Genomic DNA, 27,868 nt, shown 5'->3' with positions numbered 1-27,868 from the left:
TGAGCAATGCTTGAATCTAATTCTTCTGACACAGTTATGAAAAATGTAATTTTTAAACCTTAAAATATTTACACAGCTAGTGAGATTCACACAATTAGAGCCTGAATCAAAATGTTATTTATATGTGGTATACAATGAAACATTTGTTAAATTCAATCAGTTAAAATAAAAGTGGCAATAAAACATCACCAGACAAGAGGAACCCATTTTTGCCTGTATCCAGCTGTTTCTTTCTTTATGTATTCATCTGACTAATAAATTTTTTCCAGCCTTGCAAATATGCACATTTTAATGACAATTTTGGAAAGGCAAGGGATGGGATTGGGCTGGGGAGGACACAAATTACCTTCTCAGGCAGGAACATGGAGTACTTCAGTTTCCATTGTAGACTTGGTTATGGTAACGTTTGGCTGCTGAAATACCCTTTTGTACTTGCACACCCACCTGAGCACCCTGAAACCCACTACAAGGAGCATTTTACCATCCTAAACTGTGTGAAGCCAGTGGCATCAGCATCCAGGTCAGCAGCATATTCACTGCTGAAAGGGACCCTGTGAGGTTTGGTACCTGCTCAGGATGTTAAACTTCCCTTTCTGACAGCCAGGAACATGTCAGGGTCAACACCTGCCCTTGTACAATGCCCTCCATGAGTGGATTCTGTCCCATGAGTGAAGTTCATGAGAATTTGGGATCAATATTAGGAATACTATTATTTCTCACTAGTAATAGTTTGCCAAAATATTTAATTTTTCTTTTCTTACTTTGATTGGTCTTCATTGTTTGTAGGAGCTGCTGTTAGACACGATGATGAAAACAGCCTTGAGTGCCAGTGTGCATCTAATCTTGTCCAACAATTTCTTTTCATTAGTGGGATAAAGGCACTCTGCTGCATTCAGAGCTCCACTTTGTGCTCTTGGAGTATTTGGCTTAACCCTTTTAACATGATTAAAACAAACTAAGATCAACAGAGCCAGCATTCCTCAGAATGACACAGACAAGCCTAATTGCTATTGAAGCTTCATAAAGGAAACAAAAAAGCTAAAACTTTTTCCCTTTTTAATTTAAGTAGGGTGGAAAAAAATCTAATTGATTGTGATCAGTAAAGCCAATACTTTGAGATGTTGTCAGGGTTACTGGATTTATTGTCCTTTTTCAGCAGTCTTGGCCATTACTTAACTATTGGATTAATTGTATGCAGAACAAATTCATCTGCCATTTCATTTTATGACTCATTAAGCAAGTATAGCAGATAACCATTACTGCTTTTTGGTGTAAGAAGATTTCCAAACTTATGCACTGCTAATGATGCTAGAATTAGGAAAAGCAAATACCTTGCTGTGTGCAAAGGTCAGAGTAAGCACCAATGGAACACTTATCTGCCCCAAAAGTAAAATCAATCAATTTCTTGAGCCTTGTGAGAGGTCTAAAGCTGAGACAGGAGGCTGAAGGGTGAAGAATTGCAGTTCACTTGCAGGTGGCTCTCAGTGGCACTGTGATATAGAGCACTGCTACCCACAGAGCCCTGAATATCTGCAGGAGACTGTTCCCTGGCAGGAAGGATCTGCCTTGGACAGAGTTGGGGAACACGCCTGGGTTTTGGGGGACTGATGTACAATGAGAGAGGCTTTACAGAGGGTCACACACGTGGCACACTTTGGAAGGACAGAAAAGGAGGGGAAGGGGTTGATCTTGCCAGGATGGGAAGAGTACAAGTCTGGGCTGTGATGAGTTTTCTGGAGGTGTCTCAAGCTCTTTCACTCTCAGCCTGTGCTCTCCCCCAAAGCCCATCACCATCTGTAAAACCTCCTGAGGTGCCACACCTCCCTCTGCTCCCCTGACAGGGACCAGCTTTGCAATCTGCCTGTGAAGCATCACATAAGGGTGCTGATCACACACTGCAGTGCCTCCTGCAGATTTGGAGGGAAATGGGGAAAAAAGCAGAGCATGGAGTGAAAAAAGCGGAAAATGATTGTGCACTAATAAAATTATTGTTTCTTTGTAAATAAAGTGTAGATTTGTGCACTTTGGGGTGCAGAGCACAAGATAAATTAAACAAAATCGTAGATGTGTCTTCTCTCTGCTCTGGATTTCTCTCTATTTTTTTTTCCCTGGAGATTAAATGCTTATATTGTTCTTTTTCAGGGAACTAATAATAAGAACAGCTAATCTCTCACTGGTGCCATTAAAAGTATCTTTTATTTTAATACTCATCCCATATATTTGGTGCAGTCTGACCTTTAAAGCTGTGAATAATGTCAATCAAAGCATATTCATTTCTCCTCAACATTTTAATTACTGTTCTCAATATTTATACCATTTTACCCATTTTCTGCACTTATTGTATTACAAATGTAACATTTACTTCCCCTCTCAATCTTTAAATATTAAAAATATGTGAAGTTAAATCCTGATGATACCTGCTGGCAGAGAAAAAATGTTTTTAGGGGATGGAAAGAGGCAAGTAAAATGTGTAAGAAGTCAGCACAAAGCCCTTAAAGTCTTTCTGAGTTCTGTGCATGTGGGGTGATTTCCCCCAGGTTGAAATCTGGAAAAGGGCAGAGGACACCTAAAGCATTCACTAAGAAAAAATCAAAGCACCCAGTGGAACCTGCAGTAGATGGTTTGTGGCAAGGAAACCCACATTACAAAGGTGTTACAAATTCCCAGGAGAATGGAAAGGACTCTTTTGGGTTGGGAATAGGAAGGAGAAATGCAGAAACTGTCCCTCAGCTCCTTGGTACTGGGCTGCTGCCCCTCCCCTCTGCTGCCCTGGTCCAAAGGTTGGATCCCAACTGAGAGATCCACAGCATCAGAGCAGGAGGGGAGTTAAAAACACAGTGATCCTCTTCTTTTAAACGAGTCTCATTTCTTATCTCCTCCCTGCCTGGAGCTGTCATTTCAGATGGAAAATCCTGGTGATCAAACAGCAGGGAGGCATCGGGCTCGTGTGGCATCAAGGTAACCCCAGGACTGAACAGATGAAGTCTTTGAAATGACTTCCTGTCAGTGTTACAGCATGTTCTTAGAGCTTGCATGATGTTTGTGAGTCGTTTGGCTTAATCCTCTCCCTGATGAATGAGTTTTCATAGATCCAGGACAAACTCCTCATTTTTCTTTTCCTTTTAATAGAACTCCACTGTGCAGCTCCTCTGGAGCTGGCACCTTGTAGGGCTGTTTTGTCATTACCCAACTTGCTGCAATGTTCTCCTTTGAGTAAATGCTAAATATTTTTCCCCCCTTCCAATTTACTTCTCTCCCATCATTCTGTGTAACTGCATTAGATAGGAAAGATGTCTCAGATGTTTAGTGAGAGAAAGGACTGCTCTGCTGTGCTTAGGAATAGACACATTTACTTTTTCTGCCAGCTTTCCTCTATTAAAACTGAAATAAAACAAATAACTGGGGACTGTCTGAAGGTCTCAGAGCAAGTTGCCCCCACAGCACAGCAATCCAAACCTTTACAGCTTCATCAGCTGCTGCCTACAAAACGCCCTATACTGAAAAGAATCCCTAAAATTTCTATTATTATAATTACTTTAATATTGTATGTATATTTGTCCATAAAATACATTTCTCTGCCCTAATACCACAGACTCATTCATCACATCAGAGCTTCTCGCCCTTCCTTTGTTTGATACTGTCCAAAGAGTATCATGGAGAGCACTATTATTTCCTCAGATACCTTTTTTTTCTTTACCCTTTTCTATTTCACCTCATTTAACATACAAAGTACATGCTAGGAGTGCAAAAAGAAGAATTGCCATACATTACCATCTGAATGCAATGAGAACCCATTTTATGCTGCCTTAACGTTGGATTTCTAGTGCTTTGAATGCAACTGGGGTAAGCATTTTGCTTAACAATGGGGTGCTATTATTAAGAAAATAACAGTTAATGGCCATATCTTCCTGCTCTAAGAACTCTCAGCTGCACTGAAACATGAGGCAAATCCACTATTTTGCTGTTCTAAATGAAAGCACCACTATAGGTGAGATGTTTAGATTGTGCTGCTAAGCACTTCCCTTCGAGCAAAATTTAAGCTTCTCTAGTAATTGAACTGATAATAAAAATATTTAAAATAATATCATCCACTGTTTGCAGACAATTATAGCTAATCATCTTATGCACTTGCTAAACCTTCTGTTTAACTCCCTTAGTGTTGCGGGTCATTTTAATTGACCCCATGAACGTCTCAGGTGCCCAGTGACACAACTGTTCCTGAAATTACAGCATCCCAGGGGCTAACCAGAGGCTGGAATTCAGGCAGAGCAGCTGCAGGTGGCCAGGACTGGCTGTGACAGGCGCTGGGGACAGGGCAGGGTGGCAGGAGCCCTGTGCCAATCTCCACTGCTGCTAACAAGAGCCCTGCCACAGCCCCAGCTCTGGATTTCCATCACGATGATCCTGTGACAACTGCAGGACCTCCCAGGTGGCCAGAGTGGCTATAAAACACACAGGCATTCATAAAGTCGTGAGAGCTTGTGCCTTGCTCGCTGAATTCATCGAGCCTGGCGGTTCCAGGGACGGGGAAAGACACACGGAGTTAGCACTCAGCAGAGTGGGGCAAAGGACTCCCAGTGCTCACCCTAAAAAGGTCTGGCATTAAACAGGCCAAATGAGGCTTCTCAGCAGGGAAGGAACATGGATTGTCTATCAATCTGTCACGGCAAAAACGAGCTCCAAGCAGAGGCATTATTGCTCTTCTGGACAAGGATGCACTGAGCTGCCTGCGAAGGGGGCTGCGAGAAATGTGTTAAATAAAATGACACAGGAGCAGCAAGAGCAGGGAGAGATGGAAATGAGAGCAGAGATGTTATTAAGGCAGACAGCCGAGATAGCCTTGGAGCTACCAGCATATGTGTCAAATAGCTGGTTGGTCAAAGAGCTTTAGTCACTGTTCTCACAGTTCCTCATCAGCAGACCCTGACGACAGTCAGTGAATTAATTCCTTTCAACATCTCCATGAGTTACTTTTAGAAATTCTCTGTCTCCACTTTACCAGCAAAGTTGAAAACACTCCACAGAAGTTTTCAAAGGGTTAAAATATATGGCCCCTCTATTCTATTTCTAATCATGTGGGGTAAAGTTTCACATTCCTGACATATTAAGAGAAAATAATTCTTTTGTATTTTGAACTACTTCCAATGCCATCTGGAGCATTTTAACACTAGATGACTCGCTAGCAACCAGTATAAAATCCAAAGTGCTTATAAGAAAGATACATGGCTCCAAGTTACCCTATTACTATTCAATGGTTTATTTTATAACTTTTGAAGATACCAGGCTCTAATCTGCACGCAACTCCAATTAATGTTAATGGGAATTATGTGAACATCCAGGGTAGTTATATGGCCCTTAAACTCTTGGTACAACAACTCTCATTGTCTACTAGTCTAAATTTGCATAAGCAATTAATGTCTCATTAATGTCTCATTAGGAACTCATATGGTGTGAGGGAAGAAAGAGCATAAGTGCCTCTATAGAAACTGCATTAGGTCACACATGAAAATGACTTTATTGGTTTAATCTTGTTTTGCATTTGTACGTGCAAAAAAAAAGACAGAATTGCAGAGAGGCACAGTTTGGCAGAGATCAGCATGGCTGCTGTGGGGTAAGGCAGACCTGCAGTTGCAGGAGATGTTTCCAACTGGACACAAGACAGGACACAAGGTAGGAACCATTAAAAGGCCACTGAGCTCCTCTGAGAGCAGAGCAAGCTCAAAACATGTGCTTTAGTGTCTGGGATTTGGTGATTCCCACACTTAACTTCCAACAATGGAATGGTCCCAGTGAAATCAAACTCTTTACTTGGTTGGCCTCTATCCATAACCCCATCATCCTTAGAGAAATCCAAACCATTTTGGTTTGAGGTCGTTCTGTTACAGTCAGTAAATGTAGAAACTGAGCCCAGGATTTGAGGCACGGCCTCACCAGTGCCCTGGACAGGGGAGTGGTCACTGCCCTTGTCCTGCTGGCCACACTGGGGACAACACAAGCCAAGACATTTACAAAAAACCCACATCATCTGCAATATTCCATGAGGCTGAGAAGCTTTGGTGCAGCTGCTACAGGGAGAGTTTTTAGGACCAGCATCTGAAGGACTGGTTTATTCAAGAGGGTCCCCTCAAAAACCAGTCAGGAGCTGGATGGAGACTCCACCCTAAGCACACTTTGAAAAAGCTGATGTTGCCTGGGAGAAACCATTTCTTTCCCAAGGAAATCTAATGGGATTCATACTCTGATGTGAAAGAACATCCTGACTATTAAGAGAAAATATAACTAAATGTTCATGGTGTGTTCATAAACGCTGAGAGAGCACATCCAGCACTCTGCTCCTGTTAGCTGTTACTTGCACCTTCAGCATCCTTTGGGGCTGCTCCAGCCAGTACAGCTGCAAAGAGCAGCACATTTATTCTGGAGAACCCCAAAGGGACTCAGGAGTTCTAACCAGGCTGTGCTCTCATATGTGCAGTGCTGTTTCTTACCACGATATTCCAGCTGAAGTGGGAGGAATTTTACTGATGTGTCTTTAGTTCAGTGGAGTTAGACAGCTCATCTGAGGGTCAGCTCCTGTCAGCCACAGAGCCTTGGGCCAAAGCTTACAGCTGGCACATAAAGGGAGCTGCACCAAGTGCTCTAATTTCAGTGGAAAGGGAGATGGAAGAATTTAAACAAGGTGCAGTCCAAAATGGAGAGACACAAGCAGTTAATCAGGAGAGCAAGCACAGTGCTCAAATGTACCTGGGGTAATTTATGGAGAGTGTTTTTTCTGGATGAGCTGTTTGCTATGCAAGTACATGGAGTTAATCGAGTGCTGATTTGTCAGGATATGGACCATAGCACCTGAAGAATACTCCTGGCAAATATTTCAGATCCAGCTACTCTGAACTGTACCTCTGATACCACTCAAAGCTGCTAGAACTGATGTTATCTGGGCTGAAGGAACACGTGAAATCAAGAAGACTTTAACCTGGGAAATGGTGAAGTTCTGGGAAACTGGTTTGAAATGGTTGGATCTAGTTCTATCTGCTTTGAACCAGTTTGAGCCAGCTGGGTCTGGTTTGAACTGGTCGGATCCAAACAGAAGGAACACAGTGGAAAAATTAATACTTCTAAGCTGTGTTCTCAAAAACATTTGAATCTTCAGGTTTGACTCATTTGACACCTGCTGAAAACAGGGGTAGCTCCTCACATGGCTGGAAGTCAAAGCTAGTGCAACCTTTTTCTCTGCAGATAATCACCAACTCAGAGTCCACCAGAAGTGAATGAAAAGTACTGAAAATAGAATAAAGGTCACTCTTTAATTTTGTTGAGATCCCAGTTCTTCTGTCTGAGAAAGATATCTCTGTTTTCAACAACAGCTTGATCAACTAGAGTTTCAAAGCCAGCATCTAGAGAAAATTGAAAATCAGTGTGAGCTGAGCAACCACTCAAGCTGATGCAGTTGTACTGACACAAGGGACTGACCTCACTGCAAAGGAATGACTTTTGGAAGGCAAAATGGGCCAAGCTCATCCTCACCAAGGGCCATCAGCACTCAGAGAGTTTAAAAGGGTTTGGCTCAGCACATGTAGGGTGATGCCCTGAATATAAGGAACTGACCTGGCAATAGCTGGGCTCAAGGCAAGACAAGAAAGGCGATTTTTATTACTAAATTTTTAAAGGCAATGTGTGAGTAATTGAGAACTGTGGTTATTTGCAAGGTTCTCTCCACCACCTAAACACTACAGATGTTCTCAGGTTTTGCAGAGTGCATCTGAATTTCTCACTGAATCTCAGTAAATCCTGCACTAACCCAGCTGTTCTCTCTGAAATGGAATTTACTTTGTGCACATCAGGAAAAGCTCTCCCAAGCTGTATATTTACACATTCTTGTAAAATAACCAATGTTGCTGAGATAACCAAAATCTTTTGAACAACTTTTTTTTTTTGTCAAATGACCAAAGTAACCAATGATTTACAGTCAGAAATACTCTGAAGTGTGTGTGAGCCCTCCATAAACATGTGAAGCACTGCTTTTCTAGTAAATCAGGGCAGATTTAATACATTTTCACTCCATGTTCAGGATCAGAGTATCAGCATACTCAGCCTTAACCATCTTTGAATACACAGCCAGGGAAAGGGAAACAGCACCACCACAGAAATTACAGAATCAGAGTCACCTCCTATAATTCAAAGCCCTGGCTTCTGTGGGGCTCAGCTTCTCTGGCTGTGAGCAATGTGAGTGTTCCCACCAGCCTGCTGCCTGCCAAGCTCATGGTTTGCATACTTCAGTAGAAATAACAGACGAAACATTAGCAGTGTTTATCTCCACATTTCTGTTCTGCCCTTTTGTAAGAATTGAGGCACTAATCAATATTTCCAGAAGTGAACATGGTGCTAAAAAATACTTTTGATTAAACAGTTGTACTGCTAGTGGTTTTTTTTTAAACAGAGATTTAAATGTTACAGACAATCTGTTACGTTTTAGTAGTGGGTGTGCTTTATTAGGCTATATAAGTCACTTTGGACTTCAAAAGTAAAATTTTCCATCACCTTTTAATTAAACGTCTTTCTGCAAGAATATAATTTATCTCCAGTTGAGGCAACAGCCTATGTGAATAGAGCATGCCTCCATCTCAATAGATCAGCCCAAAGCACCAGATGTTTTCTGTGAGGAATAAAAGCCTTTTGGGTTGGGGATTTTTTTCTGTTCTTAGTTGCAGTCCCCAGGCCAACACAGACAGCCATGTTGGCATTGAAAAACACAGTGAATTGGATGGTTAATAATGATGATTTCTTTGGGCTTTGATTTACTCAAGTGAATGATCAGAAAAACATTTGCAAAATGGGGGCAAGTAATTCTGTTCTCCAGCATGGTTTTAATAAGAAAACTGAAGGAAGAGAAATGAGCACAATATTGAGATACTGATGAACAGGACTGGGCAAAAACGTTCAGCGTAAGAAAAATCGGTTTGTCCACCTGCTCTGCAGGCAGAGCACCAAAGCCTTCCTTGTAAACCCCTTGACCCTGTGCTCAGCCTGAACCCCAGGCAAGGCTCAGTCACCACAACTGCACCAAGACGAGCCCAGCAGCCCCAGACCCTGCAGTCCAGCCCTGCCTTTGCTCGCCCTGCAGGGATGAGCTGGGCTGTGACAGCCCTGAGCTCACACCTGAGAGCTGCCCCAGCCCTCCAGGGCAGCACGGGGGGCTGAGTGGGGCATTGGCTCCTTACAGGAGCTGGAAAACTGGCAGCACATCTGCTCCTCGGGCTCAGCACTGCCAGCACGAGCAATATTTTAACTCAACAGGAGGGGCTGGACAAAGGCGCCTGGCAGGGGACACGCTGCTTCCCCTGCCACTTGTGCAGCTGAGGAGTTGTCACCCAGCAGGCAGGTGTCAGAGGACAGAGGGGTACGAGACAGAGCTCTCAGTCTGCTCCTCCTATCCTTAACTGTTCTCAGACTCAAATCTCAGTCCCACAACTGTCTCACTTGTTCCTAGTCGGACACTCATCCATGAAGCAAGCACGTGCACTGCTTGTGCTGACAGACTTGGCTCTCAGGGTTCAGCAGTTCACCTTAAAATAGGACAACCTTCTTTTGCCAAAAATTTAGACTGTCTGCATAAGCAAACTTACTGGCAGGAGTTTTCTCCCACATTCTTTCTCTCCTTTCTGCTTAAAAAATTATCTTATTAGCAGTAGACCACATAAAAAATATTCTGCATTCAGATCCTTGAGTATAAAACACCATAAAAGAAAGGGAGGATGCTGTTGTGTCCTGAGATATGCTGAGGCTCACTAGAAATGGTACAAATTTCTACTATCCTGTTTGTTTTTCTGGTATCATGGCAAAGTGTGTGTGCAATACAATTTTCAGTGTTTCATTTCTTGACGCCTTGTTAGCAACAATTGCAGTTCTCAGGAGGGCTGAACAGTGGAGTCTTGTACTAACTCCATATAGAGTGAATCTTTGGGGAATTTCAGACTTCACAGTACAAGCTATCAATACAAAAAATCATAACTGCCTCTGGTTGAACAAATATTACTGCAGTTACTGTAGAAGCAGGGCTGTTAACTCTTTAAAACCCTTTTATCTGATGTTCTCGTTTCAAACCACATTTATCTCCCAGTATCTGAGACTGAGCGAGTGTTGTCTGTCAGACTGTAATTACTTTCCTTCCACCCCTCTCCCCAGCACATATAAATAAAGGCTTTTACATCTTACCTCCCAAGTTACAATGAAATGCCTTTGTTTTTGAACACAGTAGAACAAAAACAATGTTGTATTATTCAGCAGCCGTGGGAAATAGTTCTTTATTTGGATGCAATTAAACTTAAATGGTTAGTTCTGCTTTTTATCAAAAGCCTCTATGAAAAATGTATAAACACAGCAATCTTTGCCTGCTCATTTATTCACTTTGAATAAACTATGCAGAATGAAATGAGCTTTATTTCATTCTTACTTTTAATAAGGTGGATAACTAGCTAGTAAGTTCTCAGGACATGTTACATGCTGTATTGATCTTGTTTCTTTAATCTAGTTACAGAAAATTAGGGGCAGCATTCTTGATGCTTCAACTGCCAGTATTTCCCCCTTGCTGAAAGTGTAGTTCTGTGCACCAGCTGAAAGTGGTGGATTTGGGCCCATTTATTTCTCATTAAGTCCATGGACATTTTCTCATTGATGGTGACATCTGAGAGCCTGTGGCTGATTCTCATGGCATAAATCCACAGAGCTTTGGAAATTACAATTTAATCTACAACGTTTCTTAAGCTTTCTGCCCAAGTCTTTGGAAGCAGGAGGAGTTGTAGCTGGAGTTATCTCAGCAGTGTTACTGCAAGGAGGTTTTAGGGAAAACAGAGGGAACCTGCCATAAGAGACAGCCAGTTTGCTACCAAAATCAGCATCCATGGGTGCACAATGCTCAGGCTGCTCTGAGGTAGAAGCACAGTCCACCCAAGTGGCTCCAAATATTTGGGGTTCCCCCAGGCACAGAAGAAAATTCTGAACCCCCCTATCCAGTTAAAGATCACTTCCACCAACATTTTGCTTTCTTAATCTCTAAAATGTGATCATTTTCCCCCCGAAGGAAAACCAGGTTCATTTCCATCATAGTTGTGAATGAAAGCTTGTTCACAACAAGGGGAGTTCCTGCAGAATGGAAAGATTTCACAGGTTTACCTACTGGAACCATCAGGTGGCTGAAGCCACAAAGTTATGAAAAAGATCAGGTTGCCTGGGCAACAATTTTTCCAGAGTCAACAGATCAGTCTTGCAAATTATTTTTAGCTTTTCTCAAGTAGAGAAGTAGCATTGCAAAGGAATGCTGGCAACAAACAAACAAACAAATGCACTGATCCTAGAAGTAGTAAAAATAATAGTGTGATTACACTGGTATGAAAGAAAATACAACCTAGAGTTCTGAAAAACAGCCAAAATCCCAAGCTTTTAAAGGGAGAAGTCAGGTTATGCATGGCAAACACTCTGATTTTGTACCTGATTTTCATGAGCACCAAGTCAGCTACTTACACATATAAATGTCTAGTTACACACCTAAGAGATAAACACCTTCCCTTGCACAGAGCCCAAAATCTGTTGCTACATCCTACAAAGCAGCTATAATCTTTTATTTAGCAAGTCCCTGAAATTTATATTCACATTACATGCATTTCAACATTTGTGTAGTGTAAACATATTTTAGAATTTGCCACACTTCTCAGCTGTCATGAATTTTATTTTTGAGCTTGCTTATGTAAAGTGACATTATAAAAGAAGTGAAACAAAGGAGATAAGAACATGTACAATTAGTTATGGTGTTCTGAGATAGCTTTTATTACCATTTATGCTCGTGAGCAGCAACGTGTGCTCAGGAATTCAAGAGCCACACGGGCTCTAGCTCTGAGCATTGCTCACCAACATGACACTGCCTCTAAGGGAAGAGTTCAGATATTTCAGGGGCAAGCAATGGCCAGAAAGGATTTGCTGAAGAATCTGAGTATCTTCTTGAAGAGGTGTTATTTCTATCCCCATGACAGTGAAACTTCCCAAAGATCAGTGAACTAAGTCTACAGACACTCTGGGAGAAACACTCATCCCACTTTCATGGATTATTCCATGTTTAGAAGTACACTTGAATCTCAGTTTTTAAGAAGAATTTCTCTCTGACAGCCACTTTCCAATCAGCAGCAACTGTTACCTCTCCAACCAGCAGAAGTTTAATTTCCTAAGCTCAGTTCAAACTTCTACTCAGGGTTACAAGTGGAGAGGATACTATTTTATTCCTTGTTAAGCCACTAAATATAGTTCTGAAGAGATTTCTTGTAAATGCAAGTCCAAGTGTTCTCTCAGACATGCACGAGTGTTTTACACAGCTAAACAGCCTTGCTCTTCCCAGGCAGCTGCCAAAGCCCTCTGTCTTCCTGGACCTGTTCTGACTGACTGTGCTCAGGCTCTGCAGAGAAAGGATGCAGGAGGCCAACAAAAGTAGTTTTGACTGAAATTCCCTGTTTGGAGAATTTTCTGCCTTTGGAGTAGCTGATACAGGATGCTCTGGATTCGGGTGGGTGCCAGTCATTAATTGTTTCCCTCTGTTTCAGCTGTGCTGGAAATGAGGGTGACACACCAAGCCCCTCTCCTGTACAATATATTAATCCAAGATAAACAGGTAAATGGGAGGAGGGGGAAAGAAAGACTAATTCAAGTATCAAATGGCTGCCCTTGGCCAAAACACGACATCATTTGTAGCATCTGTGCAAATTGTCCCACTTTGGGAACCTTCCGCAGCTCCCTTGCATAATTTGAGTACAACATTAATTAATAATATGCACTAATCTGCAGTTAGACTCCCTTTGTACCCAGATGTTGATATGACCCCCAGCTAGTCACTCCTGTCTGGGTCAATCCATCATCTGTACACCTCTGCTCACAAACCCAGAATCTCAGGAGCACGCAGCATCTACTATCTCAAATCATGAATCCCTGGGTATTTTTTGCATCCAGCTCCTATCTGTTATTTCTCCATAACTGGGACACACAGTGACTTATACCCCCTTACCTGTCACCCTTAATTTGGATCTGGATATATGAGATTCAGCTGTGTATTTCAGATGCTACCGGCATTTCAAAACCTGGTGCAATATGAAGGTTTCCTTAGCAACAGTCACCATAGGAAGTCCTTTAAAGATGCCTTTCCTGACTCTTGTAATTCTGCTTTTCAGAGATTTATACAGGTAAATCAAATATAAAGTTTTGACGTGAACTTACAAAATAGAGGCAGAAAAATAAATGTATTGAGTTTGAATGCAAATAACTTATTTCTGAATATGCTTTGGAAACATATCTCTCACTTAAGCTCATGGTATTGTACCCAGCAACTTGCACAAAAGCAAGCAGAAGGGAGAACTTTTTTAGAAAAAGTAGTCAAAAAATATTCCTCTCTTCCAAAGCTTGCTTGTGTGATCACCTTTGATAGGAATGAGCCACACTACATATTTATTATCTGTCATGTTAGGATAATTACACAGCTGGTTTATGAACCATTGAACTAGTGTGTTAGCTGATGATGCTGTAGGTTCAGTTGCAATTCATACCCAGTCCATCTTTCATAATAATCTAATAATGAGACATCAATTAATTATCACAGGTTTGAAAGGAGAGTGTGGAAAATGCCATCGCTTCAGTAATGTCTCCAGTAATATTTTATTTTTCCTTTAATTATATCCCAAAAGCAAATGCAGCCAATATAGCAGTAGTGAAGTTACCACTTGTAAATGGCAGCCTAGCAGACCATTAATCAATAGCTCTCTGCAAGGAGATGCCTCTTCTGTGCTGAGCAAAACATGAGTCTGATTTTACAGGAGGCATAAGCAATAAAATACCCACTGCTAATGTCTAATGTGATGATTCCCTTTTACTTGTGCACCTGACACTGTGAAATATTACTGAAATAAGCTGTTTTCAAGAGGATGCTTTCAGCATCAGTAAATCAGCATTTCCCTGGCAAGGAAAAAAACCATCCTTATTTATGCAAGATCCCTTGCAGAAATGTGCTATTTCTGGAAGAGGCAGACATCATAAAATGTTTTTGCAGAAAACAGAGCTGTTGTCCATGATAAAGAATTATTCATATCTTAAAGCAAGGCAGAAGCATGGAAGGTGAAGAATTTGAAGAGAAGCCTTCAAAGCTTTGTTAAGGCAGGGACCTCGTTATAACTCTGCTGTCTTTGCTTGGGAGGCTGGCAAGCTGTTCCTGCTGCTGTGAAAAAAGGTTTCTATTCCCCAGCAGCCCCTGGATTGTGCTCTCTCCCAGCCCTTCTCTTAGCACATTTGCATGTGAACCACTTAATAAATAAAAATTTCTAGTTGATGAGACTGTACCAGTGGTAAAGCCAAGAGTGCAGACCAGAGGAGGCATAAACTGAAAATCTGGGCACCCAACTGAATGAAATAGAAAAATGGGACAGCACCTTTCAGCAGAACATTTTTTGTTGAGCCAGGTTATTGTTTGTGACAATAAGTATTTTATTAATACATTTCAGGTGATCATACTTGGGACCAAGGGCATGAAGCTAAATTCCACAAAATATCCTGCAATTGCAGAAAACTGTGCAAGCCACAGATGCCAGGGTTTTTTTGAGTCTGCCAACAGACACAGGGCAGCTTCAAAAAGGGCACATTTAAATGCAGTTTTGGACAATTGCATGAACAGACAGTGCCAAGTTGTCCCTCAGGGGAAAGCTCACAGCGCTCACAACCGCAATGTTAACGTGGGATGTCATCCTAGAGATACACAGGATGTTTAATCCAGGATTAAGGGATTACAGATCCTTCTCCCAGGTTTCCAACATGTGGTACAGACAGGTTTCTAAAGCTCAGATGGCAAACAAGGACAATTGAAGTCATGCCTCTTTTAATTCTATGCCATAAGCAGAACATAACTTGTCCCAGTATCAATAGGCATTTTCTGGGGTTAAATTTCAGGAGAGGGAATTAGTTTGCCTCAAACAATATCACAGTCAAACAGATCACACAGTTATGCACAGCAATATGTATCTAACTCAGTCTGGATTTATTTTCTGGTTTTGGAATAAAGGCATAGATTGACTGATCCAAGTCTTTAATCACTTCTTGTTACCAAGAAATGTAAACGGTGTGCATGCAAGGCTCTGAAGGTAGATGGGCTGTGACAAGGGGGACCAAGGGTATGGCAAATTCTGTATTTTTCTCTTGGAAAAATCCATGAAATACACACTTAAAAAAACCCCAGGAATTAGCTGATATCTACAGAAACTGAATTCACCCTCCCTTGGCTCACAACACACATTAACACCTAAAGAACATCCCTGCAGGGAACGTGGTAAGGAAAGGATAATATAGAGGATTTCTATTGCATTGCAGAGAAATTTCTATTAACCTGAGAGTAAATGTGGACAACATGCTTTATGAATTTCTTGGTGGGCACTTTAACTGAGCTGTAAAATGCAGCAGTGTGAGATCACTTCAGATCATGCCATTACCAGGATACAGATCATCACATTAGAATAGAACTGTGGTGACAGCTGTGAGTACCTGGAGTCAGCTCCTTCCAAAGCTTCAGTGCAAGAAATACCACAAGAAACGTAATTAGGACTTTGAAAAATGCAGCTTATGATGCTGAATAAAGCATGAACTTGGCTGGTGTTTGCTTTGAAGCTTGAATAACACCTTATGTTTCAGTATTTGCTACTCAAGATGTACCTTGATCAACATCAAACTAAGAAGCTTTTCCCCATGCAACGTTAGCCCTGCACGTGCTGCTGGTGTCCATCAACAAATGCTACTCAAAAACGTCTTAACTAATCAAAAAACACGAAATTAGGAACTCATGTTGCATCAGCGTTCAGAATTCAGGTGTATTTGCCAGACAAACTCTTGGTTTGTTTCCCTAATCAAAACAACACTTCCCAGGGTCTGACAGGCAGCAGAGCTGCTGTTTAATACTGATGAAACCTGCACTCAGTGGTGTTGAAAAGCTGGGAGTGCAGCTCAGCTGGTTATTGTCACACCCCCCTCTCACACTGCAAGAGGCCATGCAGGTTTCAGTGCCCAGGGCCACAATTCCCCAGAGGCTGCCCCTGCAGCCACCTCCACTGAGCACCACCAGAGTGACACAATTCCCCTTTACAGAGAGCCAAATTCCCTTTTCCCAGCCACTCTTGTATCTACTGGGGCGGGATGCTTCTGCAAAAACTCAGATGCTTTCTCAGAGCATCACAACAAAGGACATGTCTGTTACTCACGGCAACATGAGCAAAAGAAACTTTAAATGCCATGTTACCATCAGACCATTCAGGAATCAAAAACCTTAAATCAATACCTAAATCCCAATGCACTCTGTGCTATACTAGCATGTAAGTTAGTGCAGTCTTTATGACCAGACAATCTAGGCTTTTTTTTTCTTTTTTTTTTTTTGTAATGTTTGCTATTCTACTTCTTCCATTACTGCTGTTCCCTTTTTGGCCTTTCTCTACTCAGCCTCACAAATTGGGACAATAAAAGCCAGAAAAAATGTCTTTATGCTGCAAGAGTTTCATTTCTTAAAGTGTTGATCTTGTATTTAATGCACTTGAGGAAAGGCAGTTTCTCTGTCAGGTTTCACCCTTGCTGGTGCAGGAGAAAGACAAGCCTGAATTTATTTACCTCTGGCCAAAACACCCTTGCTGTGAATGTGGGAGCTGAACCCTGCTTTTTCCTTCCAGAGGCAGCTAGCCTACCTGGCACACATGCTTCTAGATATTATCTAGTCACATGAATGCAATGAAGATGTTTTATTCCAAGCCTCTGGGTAAAGAGGTAAATAAAGGGAACCACTTTAGAGGGATTTTGGAAAGGACTGAAATCATGGCTTCACAGATATCCTTGCTAATTATTCCCACTTATAGAACGAGGCAAAGTTTTAAATCCTAGCAAACAGGCTTTTCAGCACTAAAACAAGACAACTTTTCATTTCCCAGCTCACACACACAGAAATAATTTGAGGACCACTTGTGTATGGAGAATGCATTTTTCACACCAGATAGCAAATACATTCTTCTGAAAACTCCAACCATTCTCTGTGGCAATGTTTACTACACATCCATTAGAAGAAGATTAATCATAAGGGGGTAACTTTTGAAGATGAGCTGTGCAGCACGTGGTTTGCACACTATTGTATTACACATATGTTTCCTGCTACAGTTGACAGGTGGTACATTTTCTTATTCTAAACAATTAACATCAGGGTCAAAACGGTTGGATATCTTACTTTTCTGTTCCAGGTCTGGAAATTTAATTAAAAATAATAGACAGGTGCTTGCTTTTATTTTTAACTGTGTGCATGAACAGTAGTTAAACTGGAAGGAAGCAAGTTACAGTTTTGATGCCTCAGAAGGCAAATCCACACACTGGAGCTGAAAATCACTTTTCCCTCTCAGGTGACACAAGACAACATATATCTTGCCTGGAAGTGTTAAAAAACCCTAACATTCTCCAAGTAGATGCAGGACTTCCCAAGATGGTTTAGTTACCATGGTGGCACTCCACGGAAAGTTAGACTTTTAAGATCCTGGAGATATTTTCCAACCTGACTGATTCTCTGACTGTGATATATAGAAATTCATCAGTATCTTTCAGCAGCATGGGGGCACTGCCTTGTCTCATGGACAGAAGAGAGTGTCATTTCCCAGGGGTGAAATTTCCCAGGGGTGTCTTAGCAGAAGCTTCCCTCTGGTAACTCCTGCATTTCTGTGGCTGGTGTCTGCTTGACCACTTACAGAGCAACAAGGAAGATTATAATTCCTATTTAACTTTGTTTCTTGTTTTTCTTCCCCAGCAAATACTTAAAAATTAAGCACAGAATTTTTTCCCTGTTCTAAATACTCCTTGAGAATTCTGCAGCTTTTAAAACCCCAGGCAACATTTCCTTTGAAAATCTTCCCGTGATTTTACCAAGTCCTAGTGCCCTTTGCTTACAGAGAACAGAACACAACCCCTACCAGCAGGTGCCCCCTCTTTGCCTATTACTTGTATAAATAAATAAAAAATGTCTATAAATATCTTTCAAAATTCCAAATCGTAGGAGGTTTGAAAAGTTGCAAGGTGCTCTTTCAACAAAAAGGGGTTTTGTCTACTTTTCTCCTAAAAGGGTCTGGATTTTGTCATATTTTTATTTCTGCAGTCAACAAGGATAAAGAGAAGAAATGAAAAGGAAAAAATCCCCAAACAAAACCATTGTGGAAATGAGTTATAAGAGCTCTAAAAGAATATTTTTAGGGGGATTTTTATTTACAAAGATCCTTACATTCTTCGGTTTGCTAAAATGAACCCTTTAAACTAATGGCTAAGTGGAAAGTTAGTAAGATACTCAGTTAATTACAGATTATTCTCCAGTCTAAAGCACTTGTAGACCAAATTGAACTAGTATCTTAAGTGCACTTCTGTCATCTAGTGCAGACAGAAATGAGATTAAAGTCCCCATCAAACTGAAAACCCACCCAGTTCATTCAAGCTTATTTACTTCATTGGGAAAAAATTGTAGCCACTACAGGGAAATCTATAACTTGAAACTAATCTAAAAGAATAAATGTCTAAGCAAAGCTGGTCATTGAACTGCCATACAGTGATCATCCCAACCAAAATGAATTTTAAAAGTTGTGCTGATTTATGCATTGAACTACCTAAAACTAAAATAAGGGCTAGTGCCTTAATAATGCACATTGCTAGAGATGTGAGAAAATAAACATCAGTGCAATATTTAGCATGAAACTTCTATTAATGCAGCTATTAGAACTATTAATTATGTCCACTGCTATGTGATTTCTTAACCAGTTTCAATACAGTATGGCTGTTACCATTGTTCAGATTTATTTCCTGGCTTAATGTCCTATTTTAAATTTTAATTTCAAGCCATTTTGAACTCAGCATATAAACTGTCATTTCAAAAAGCATGTTCATTACATTATAGAAACGATCAGAAATTTTGTCATTATCTGAGCTACAATCCAGCTTTTCAGCCACACACCCTGGTTTTCCTATTATTTAAGAAAAACGCATAAATAAAAAAAAAATAGAAAAACCTCTGAAGTTTATTTAAAGGTAGTTTTTTTCACAGGGATTGTTTGCCTTATTTAAGCTGACATTATTTAATTTCGTCTATTACAAGATCCAGGGTATTCTCAGTAGATGAACATTAAATTAATGTGTCTGTGTCAGTCACTGATGGCTGAGCATGACTTGGCTGATGACTCAGGGAAAAGCAGAATCAGAATATCCTGAGCTGGAATATCCTTGGCCCTTCACAGGACACCCCAGCAATGCCAGCAGGGCTCAGGACACTGTCCCAAACCCTCACTGACACCTGCCCTGCTCCTGCCTCAAACTCAACAGCATCCCTTGCAGCTGTCCCCAGGCTGAGACCATTCCCAGGGTGAGACAGGAGTCTCCAGGACCTGCTCCCCCAACTGCAAATCCACAATCTAACCCAGCATCTCAAGGGAATTCCTGCGTCTGGCTGTGAGAAGCCAATGTGGCAACGAGGAGAAAACTCACCTTGATGGGCTGTTCTGGAGTGACCAATTCCTTCTGCTCACAGCAGCCAATTCCCAGCACAGACCATTTTACAGCACCCAAACCACCCTGGTCTATTCCCAAACTCAAATGCATGTGGTGACAGAGAATTTTTAATAATCCTTAAATTAAGGCCAAACATTTTGTTTCAAGTAGGGCATAGGACCTCTGACTTTATCTGTGGCTGAGATAAAATCTTTCCCTTTTGTGGGAGCTCTGAGCTCACCAGCCCACTGCAGTGTGAGGGAACTGCAGGAACACAAGTTTGCATAAATCACTGAGATCTGCCTCTCACCAGGCAGCTCTCCCTCACCCAGCCCATGATAACACAGCTGACATTTCTTTTTTATTCCCCAGGACATTCTGAAGCCAATCAACCTGCTGCACAGACAGATTAATGAGATGAAGGAACATCCTGACAGGTAGAAAACCTGAAACAATGATTTTGCTGTATCTTTGTATTTTAAATGCAAGGAGTGAACATACAGTATTGAGAAAAATTTTACTGATAAAAGCAAAATTTTAGATGAATAATGACTGAATCCAGAAGCCTTGGTGTGATAGTGCATTGCTTTTGAGCATGCATAACTAAAACACACTCCTGCTAATAAGACTCTCTAAAGCCAAATTTTTCTCCCCCACTCACACCTGTGCTTCCAAAAATCTGATTTTTTCATGATACCACCTCTGTTGATGTGACCTCAGGAGGTTGAGGTAGCTCGAGGTAGCTCATACATTATAATTTAAGCAGTAACACATCAGATTAGGGATCTAATCAATTATTCTTGCATTGGAACACCCACCAGCAGGAGGAAGGACATCTCAGACCCATTGATCTCAATGGACTTGATGCATTTTATCTGTTTGAATGAGTGTTTTTACAGATCATAGGATGGTGTCCAAGATGCTCTTTTCTGGTACTCATTGAAATGAAGTGCTCTCTTAGTTTTTCAATTGCCTTGGGGCTCCAGGAAAACATTTTGGAGTAATTTTCTTTCAAATGGGGGTGTGTGTTCACGTGTGTGTATATAAAAACTGCATTTTCCACCTCTTATAAAACAGAAGGCCACGATCTAGCCCAAAAGAGACAGGAAACCTCAACTGGAAAAGTAATTCTCCTAGCACTCAGCAACTCATAGGAGCCCTGCTTTTACATAGTGGGTGAAAGTTTTCTCTGAAGTGGTCAAGCTGGCTGTAAGGACAGCAAACTCCACCTCCAAAGCTTGTCCCACCCCAGACTCCTATTTCACAGAAATAAAAGGAATAGTCGTGTTAAAAAATACATTACTGGAATACTTTCACTTGGAGCAGAAGAATCTCCATTATTTTTCCCGAATTTAAATCCTGATGTGTCTCTTGCCAACTATTTCAAAGCAAGCTCCTTATTGAAAAAAATCAGGAATTACGAAAAAGATTTCCTAGAAATGTATCCTGCCTATCCAAAACAGCTCAAGTAATTGAACTATTTTCTCCCTAGAATCTTCCAAGGCAAATAGTCTGTACCATAGGATAATGATCCACATCTCAGACTAGAATGAAACTGAGATGAGAGTAGAAAAGAGAGAAAATTGATATGGTCCAATTATTGTAGCTCTAAAAAAGAGGAACAAATAACCATGATATTATGCTTTAATGTAGAAAACCATGTTTTAAGAGGATCCTCTGGTCAGAGCTATGTAACATAAGCCATCAAATTTCACTCTGAATTCTTGCTTATGATCCTAATGAAGTGCTCTGACTTAAGGGCACAACCTGTGCTAGGATAAAACCTTTTTGGCTCTGTTTTGACTGGAAGCCACAATCCTATTGTTTCACTTGAAAGCTTGTTATCAGGGATATTCCAACTCAGATTAAAAGTGTGCTTTCCTTTTTAGTATTCTCCTGATTCCATCTTTCAGTTACTGCTTCCTGCAAACCCCACTGCTTAGTTTTGGCACAGAATAAAATAGAAATAGAAGAAAAATAGAAATAAATATGTAATTTATGAACCCTTGTGTATAAAACGCACATCCCCTGACCACGTCAGAAAAAACTTTGCTCAGTATCTGTCTTCCAGCCTGAAAACCACTTTTGGAGCTTTTGATGCTCTCCACAGCTAAAGCCCAGACTTTTACTCCCCAGCAGAGCAGACAGAGCTGTCAGCCCCTGTAAAGCAGCATCATGACAACACTTGTTTTATCCACACAGGAGTACACAAGGTGCACTCACTGAAGAGCAGCATTATGTAAGGAGACTACAAGAGCCTTGAAGGGAGCACACACCTCTCTGAGCATGGGGCAAACAGTGAGGCCTGAAGGGTAGTCCGGGCTCAAAAATACAGTTTTCCACACAAAATACAAGACCCACAGCTCTGCATAGAATAAGGGATTCAAAGCTTTCTGCAATCATTGCACCCCAGGCCAGCAGGGAGCACGCCCAGCTTCCCAAAATTGCCAGGCTCTGGCAAGGAGGATCCAGCCTGTGCTGCTCTGCTGCCCTTCCTCCTGCAAGGGACAAACTTTTGGGATTTTCTGCAAGCAGAGAGCGGCTCTGTTCCAGCCCCAATCCCACTGAACACAGGTGCCATGGGCTCCCTTCCCCTGTGCCACCCTGCACTGCCTCTCTCCTCTGTGACCATGAACAATCCCTCTTCTGCCCTCCCCTCGCCTTCCCACAGTAATCCTTCCTCTTCTGCCACACTCCGCAGGTGTTATTGCAAATAAAATTCACACAAAGACACTGCCCAACCCCATCAAGCCCCCTTGAACTCTCATTCCAACATTTTACACAAGAAATGCTCTTTGGCCCAAGAATGCCACAAATCAATAAGCACTATTTGAGCTGAGTATCTACAGTGTTTCATGTAGGCTGTAGCAACTTCAAACTGTAAAAAATGAGCTGGGGCTGTTTTGTCACCATTTATTATGTTGATTGTGTATTTATTCCTTGAAGCAGGATTCTGCTTAATGTTCTGTGCTTTGAAAAAGCCTGGCAGCTGTTCTAAATGAGTTATAGACCCATTTGCCACCAAATCAAAGCCCAGAGCCAGATCAAAGCCAGATAAAAAAAAAATCATTTTTCTGTCACAGACTGGATGGCTTCTTCTCTGCCCTGTAAATAAAATTGATATTATTTCATCCAACTTCTATTTTCTCCTGATCAAAATATGATTATGTCTAATGCTATCCTGTCCAGGGCACTGAAGTTATACGAGATGTGAAAGCTTATTGATGTATTCAATTACTGGATGCTGCTCCATTGTCTGCTGAGCAGAGATGCTCAGTTATCGGTTCTTTAGAGCTGTACATTTCTGCCTAACAAAGTCATAACTCCCACAATTACCTGCCTGATGGATGGAAAACAGAAATATCTCATGAGTCCAATGCTGTTATCGCCTCTTCTCCATCTCTAAAATTGCTTCATATTAATGAGATTAGGGCTGTGAAAGAGGTGGAACAAGATTTAATTATTTATATTTTTTCTTCCTGTGGTAGCAACACGCTCATGTTTCTTGATCTGCATAATGATTTTTCTATAGTACAGCATTTCCCCAGTAAGAATTAGATGAAATGTGAAAAGCAATGAAACATAACCTTTCTAAAGGCTTATGTAACTAAAGCTTGCATCTGTATTTCTCCCCATCTAAACATCTAACCCTTACATCACAATAGTTGTCACAATACTCCTTAGCAAAACCTGCACTGAAAATAGAAAATTACACCATTGCATTTAATTAGGCTGAAACACACAGAATAACTCCCAGGAGCTGGGTGCATTGACTGCAGGTAGTCACACTCTTTATAAACATCTTAAACATCAGTGGCATTTTTCTCCCTGTAGATTTCCAGCAACAACTGTCCATGCTTTAGAACAGTATTGAGTAATGAGCTGGAATATGCCAAATCCTGCTCTCCAAATGCCAGTGCACTCTCACCTATACTTTTTTCCCAGGAAATCTAGTTGGAATCTATGCAACTGCTGGTAATGTATTTTTACCTTTTCCTTGGGCTTGCAAGATGTTTTTTCATCAAATAGAGACACTTTCTCTTACTACAGTTCACTGTGACGAGAGACGAGGAGAGGTATTTTCCAGAGGGTTGTTCTGGGATGTTATCCCTGCAGTAAGCACTCAGATTTTAATATAAACAATATAGCTGTGATACAGTACAACTGCCCTTAAGGCTGTTGAGGCTGCTTCTGTTTATTATTTGTGCTACACAAAAAAGCATTTCAGCTTCATCATCTCTAAACACAGCAAGTTCCAATCCCACAAGGAAGAGATACTGTGCAAGTCAAGCACGTGAAGATGACTCTGTATGTATAGCAACCAGAAAAAATTCTGGTCCAAACTAGGCTGTTTAGAAATTCTGATTCTCCCTGAAGCATGCAGCACAAATATTTGACCAAGTAAGAGATTAAATTTTCCCTCCTACACATTTAGCAACAGGTGATCTCGACGTGGTCCAGCCCAGGGTGCAGTTTGATGCTCAGGCTCTCAGGGCACCTGGGGAGTTATTAGATCATTCAGCAACTCTTTTTGGCACTCCTGACTGTCTATTCATGCAACTGGTGACATTTAATTCATCACCCTCAGCTCCCAGGAGGTGGAATTATGGAGCTTTTCAGAAGTGACCGTGCAGCCCCGTGTCCCTCCCACCTGCTTGTCTCCCTCTCCAGCGGGGCGTCCTCCAGACAAAAAGGGTTAAAGTGTCACTGCCACACAGATGATTTCCAGCAGTATCTCTCCCTCCCAGCTCATCATTCTGTAGCAGCCTGACTGCTGTCACCCTCCTTTATTATATATAGCAGATGACAGGAGTAATCTTTAGTTCAGAGATGACAGTTTGTGTTATAAAAATCTGAGAATGATGTAAGCACTATTGCTTGACATCACTGGCATACAGCTTGAGGTAACTCATACCACTGCCAGTGATAACCACACCTTCCCTTTAGACCCTACATTTATTTGGGGTATCATTTATTTTAATACAGCATTTTTGCCAGTATTCAGTCTGTTGAGCATTCCAGGAGGGAGATCTGCTATGCTTAAAAATCGATACTGCATTTCATAATGAAAGGCAAAGAGATGCTTTTCAGATCAGAGTAGTTTAAGCAGTATGGATAAAATCCTAGGACAACACTTTTGAACGCTAGACATCTGCATTTATTTACTGATTAATCACTCCATACTTACACTTTTCTCTGTATCTTAAATATTGCTTCATTCTTTACTCAAGAACCTGTACCTCTACTGTAAGAAACTGAGAACCAAGATAACTCATCAGTATTTGTTTAGAAAGCATATGTTAGCATGTGAAGTGGAACTACTTATGACATTTTCAAAAAGCTATGAATAATCACATATCATTAAAAGTGTTGATTGAGACAGTGCTTTGCCATGACATTTTTAATCTATGGCATAAGTAAATGCAGACTCTCCCTAGCAAAAGGAAAAAAATCTGGATTTCATACCCCCAAGTTTTTTGTCTACTGCATCCTAGATGTAAAATAGAGAAAAGGAAGGAGTTGCTGGCAAATCCAATAGGAAAACGTCCTTTGATTTCAGTGGGATCAGGTTTATTGCAGTTGTGGTAATTTCTAATAAAAGGAGTACGTGTTGCCCTTGGAAGGGAGATTGAGGCTTCCTTTCCATTCACACGTGGAATCTTTGGGTAACTCTACACTCTCCACATTAAAAAGCTGCTTTATTTGCTGAATTCAGAACATCAGCCTACTCTTTGTTGAGAAAGCAAAACAGTAGTTTAATGTAATGTACACGCTGGGAATAAATCCACTTGTTTAGAGAAATTGTTAAGACTCAAGAGTGTGAGAAATAGAAAGAATCAAATTTAGCCAGCACAACACAGGGGAGAACTGGAGCAGCAGAACATGGAGCAAGCTCCTCATACCCCATGGTGGTGGGAGCTGATGGATTTATCAGCTCTGCAGACACCACATACCATGCATGAACTCAGCATGCTGAGCTGCCATTTCAAACAGACCTGATGGGCACCAAGATCCCACTTATTTCCAAACATGTCCACTCTAAACAGGAAACCACTGCCTGGGAAGAGGCAGCAATTTCGGAGCTGTTTCCTTAGTGACCAACAGGAATGAAATAAAATACATTGTACAGAACAGTGTTTCATATCCTGAACACCAGGCAGCAGCACTTTAAGGAAGTTTCATTCCTGTAAAGCTAAACTGACTATTTTAAAATTAAAAACTACTAACAGGGATGCTGCATGTGCTGCTAACACTTCTGAAAGTAATATGTTCAAGCATATTCCACCAGGTTGTAATCTAGTTGGAAGTACTTTAGACTGGATTTTATTGCTCATGTGCTCCACCATTACACTCAAAGAAATGGCCAGAAATCCCTGCCCTATCCTCCCAACCCTGAAAATATTTATAATAGAATATAATAGAATCACACACCCTTATTCTCCATGAGACTACAGCATCACTGGAATGAGGGCACAAAACTGGTCAGACAAAAGGGCTCCACCAGATCTTCATAGGAGCATTCAGTTTGGACTTCAAGAAAAAAACAGTTTCTCACTAGGATTTCTGAGTAACTTCCACAGGAAACTTCAGTCCAGGATGACAACTAATTACCTTTCTCCAGCTGGAAAAGTCTGCAAAATCTCAAGCAACTGAAAACAGGATGTACAGTATTCCTTGAGGCTGATCAATGTTTCCCATGTCAAAACAGGCACTGCTATTATATTAAATTCTGTACTCTAAATTTTTGAGTCATTTGACTTCTTAGTTATATTTTAAAGCCAGTAGCACAGTTACAGATGTGTCTGGTTCTGAGAAGGTGCAAGATATCACAGTATCTTGAGGTGAATAAGAAATGAGAAACGCACACACTGAAATAGATTCTTGGCAATGTTTTCTATGTGCCATTTATTTAACACCTAATCTAAAATTCACTGAATTCAGAAGAATTGTATTCATTATATTTGGATAAAGGCATTATTCATGAAACAGACTTCTGCTTCTGAGCATGCTCTGATTAAACACAAAAACACATCTACATCTCACAAGCAAACATTTTACAAGCTTCATTTACAAGATCTCTGCAGTCAGCACCAAGGAATATATAATCCTTTTCCTGCAATCAGGGTCAACACACACATCAGAGGGACAGAAAACTAAGACAAAATTGGTAGTGCATAAATTTTCATTGCGTGGTTTAGGCAGAAACTAGCTGGACAGAAATTCATTTGATTAGGCTTGTTTCATGGCACAATAGGAAATATGTACATTTTGGACAGGGGAATCTAAGCTTTAAAAAGCTGTTTCACCTCCCTTTCTTCCCTTCTCACGATTTTTTTTCCCCCCTCAGAACATTGTTAAAAAGCAAACACAGCAGAGCTTCCACTTTGACACCTGGAAGCACAGGAAGAACATAAACCCCAAATAAACAGCCGTGTTGGATAAAACAGCATCAGAGGGCTGTGTGCAACCAGTGCCCAGTGCTGCAGCAAAAAAAAAAATAAAAATTACACTGCCTTGCCCTGCCACATCCAAAGTGACTGAAAATTGCCTCCTACAAAAGCACTTGAATTCCACATAAACTGCTGGGGGTGTGACTGCCTGGAGCTGGAACCCCCTCCCTGGACCCTCTCCTTTCCTCACACACTTTATGGGGTCATTCTCCACTGGCAGCTGCTTTTCTGAGATTTTGGCTTTTGTGAGTTTTGAGCATAGTCATTAAAAACTTGGAGTAAAGCTACTGCCCTTCTGCCAAGCAGATCTGTGTGTGAGGGTAGTGTCACTGGTGGAGGTATTTGTTTTGAAAAATCAACCTTTCAAGCTTTTATTGCACAGCAAATTATTCCAACATCACATATTGAGTAGCTCAACAGAATACAGGTGGAACTTTATTCCTATTTACACGAGTACTACTCCTCTTGTAGCTCAAGCCAGAGGTGAAATCTGAGACTTATGGATTTGTTTACTGGCTGAAATGAACATTTGGATGTTGGTTTTGTCCCAAGAAAATAGTCCGAAAAAATGGTCAAATAAACATCTCCTTTATAACTCCATTCTTACATAACTCCAGAAAGCAGCATGAATATGAATACCTGGCTTATCCAGATTCATTTTTCAAGTGTATAATTTTATTTCTGCAATGGCATGCAATGCAATATTGTTTAATGCTGTACAATAGCATTCCCAAGATGCTCAATTATTATCAACTACACCTTTTGCAAATTTAACCTAGCTCACTCTAGAAATTTCACTGAGAAGCAAAACTCATTAGCAATTAAATATTGTCCCAGAAGTGATTAACAATATTAATGATAACAAA

The sequence above is a fragment of the Sturnus vulgaris genome, chromosome 16, assembly GCF_052056855.1.
Source record: "Sturnus vulgaris isolate bStuVul1 chromosome 16, bStuVul1.hap1, whole genome shotgun sequence".
In the NCBI taxonomy this organism is placed as follows: domain Eukaryota; kingdom Metazoa; phylum Chordata; class Aves; order Passeriformes; family Sturnidae; genus Sturnus; species Sturnus vulgaris.
This window is presented reverse-complemented; position numbering follows the sequence as displayed.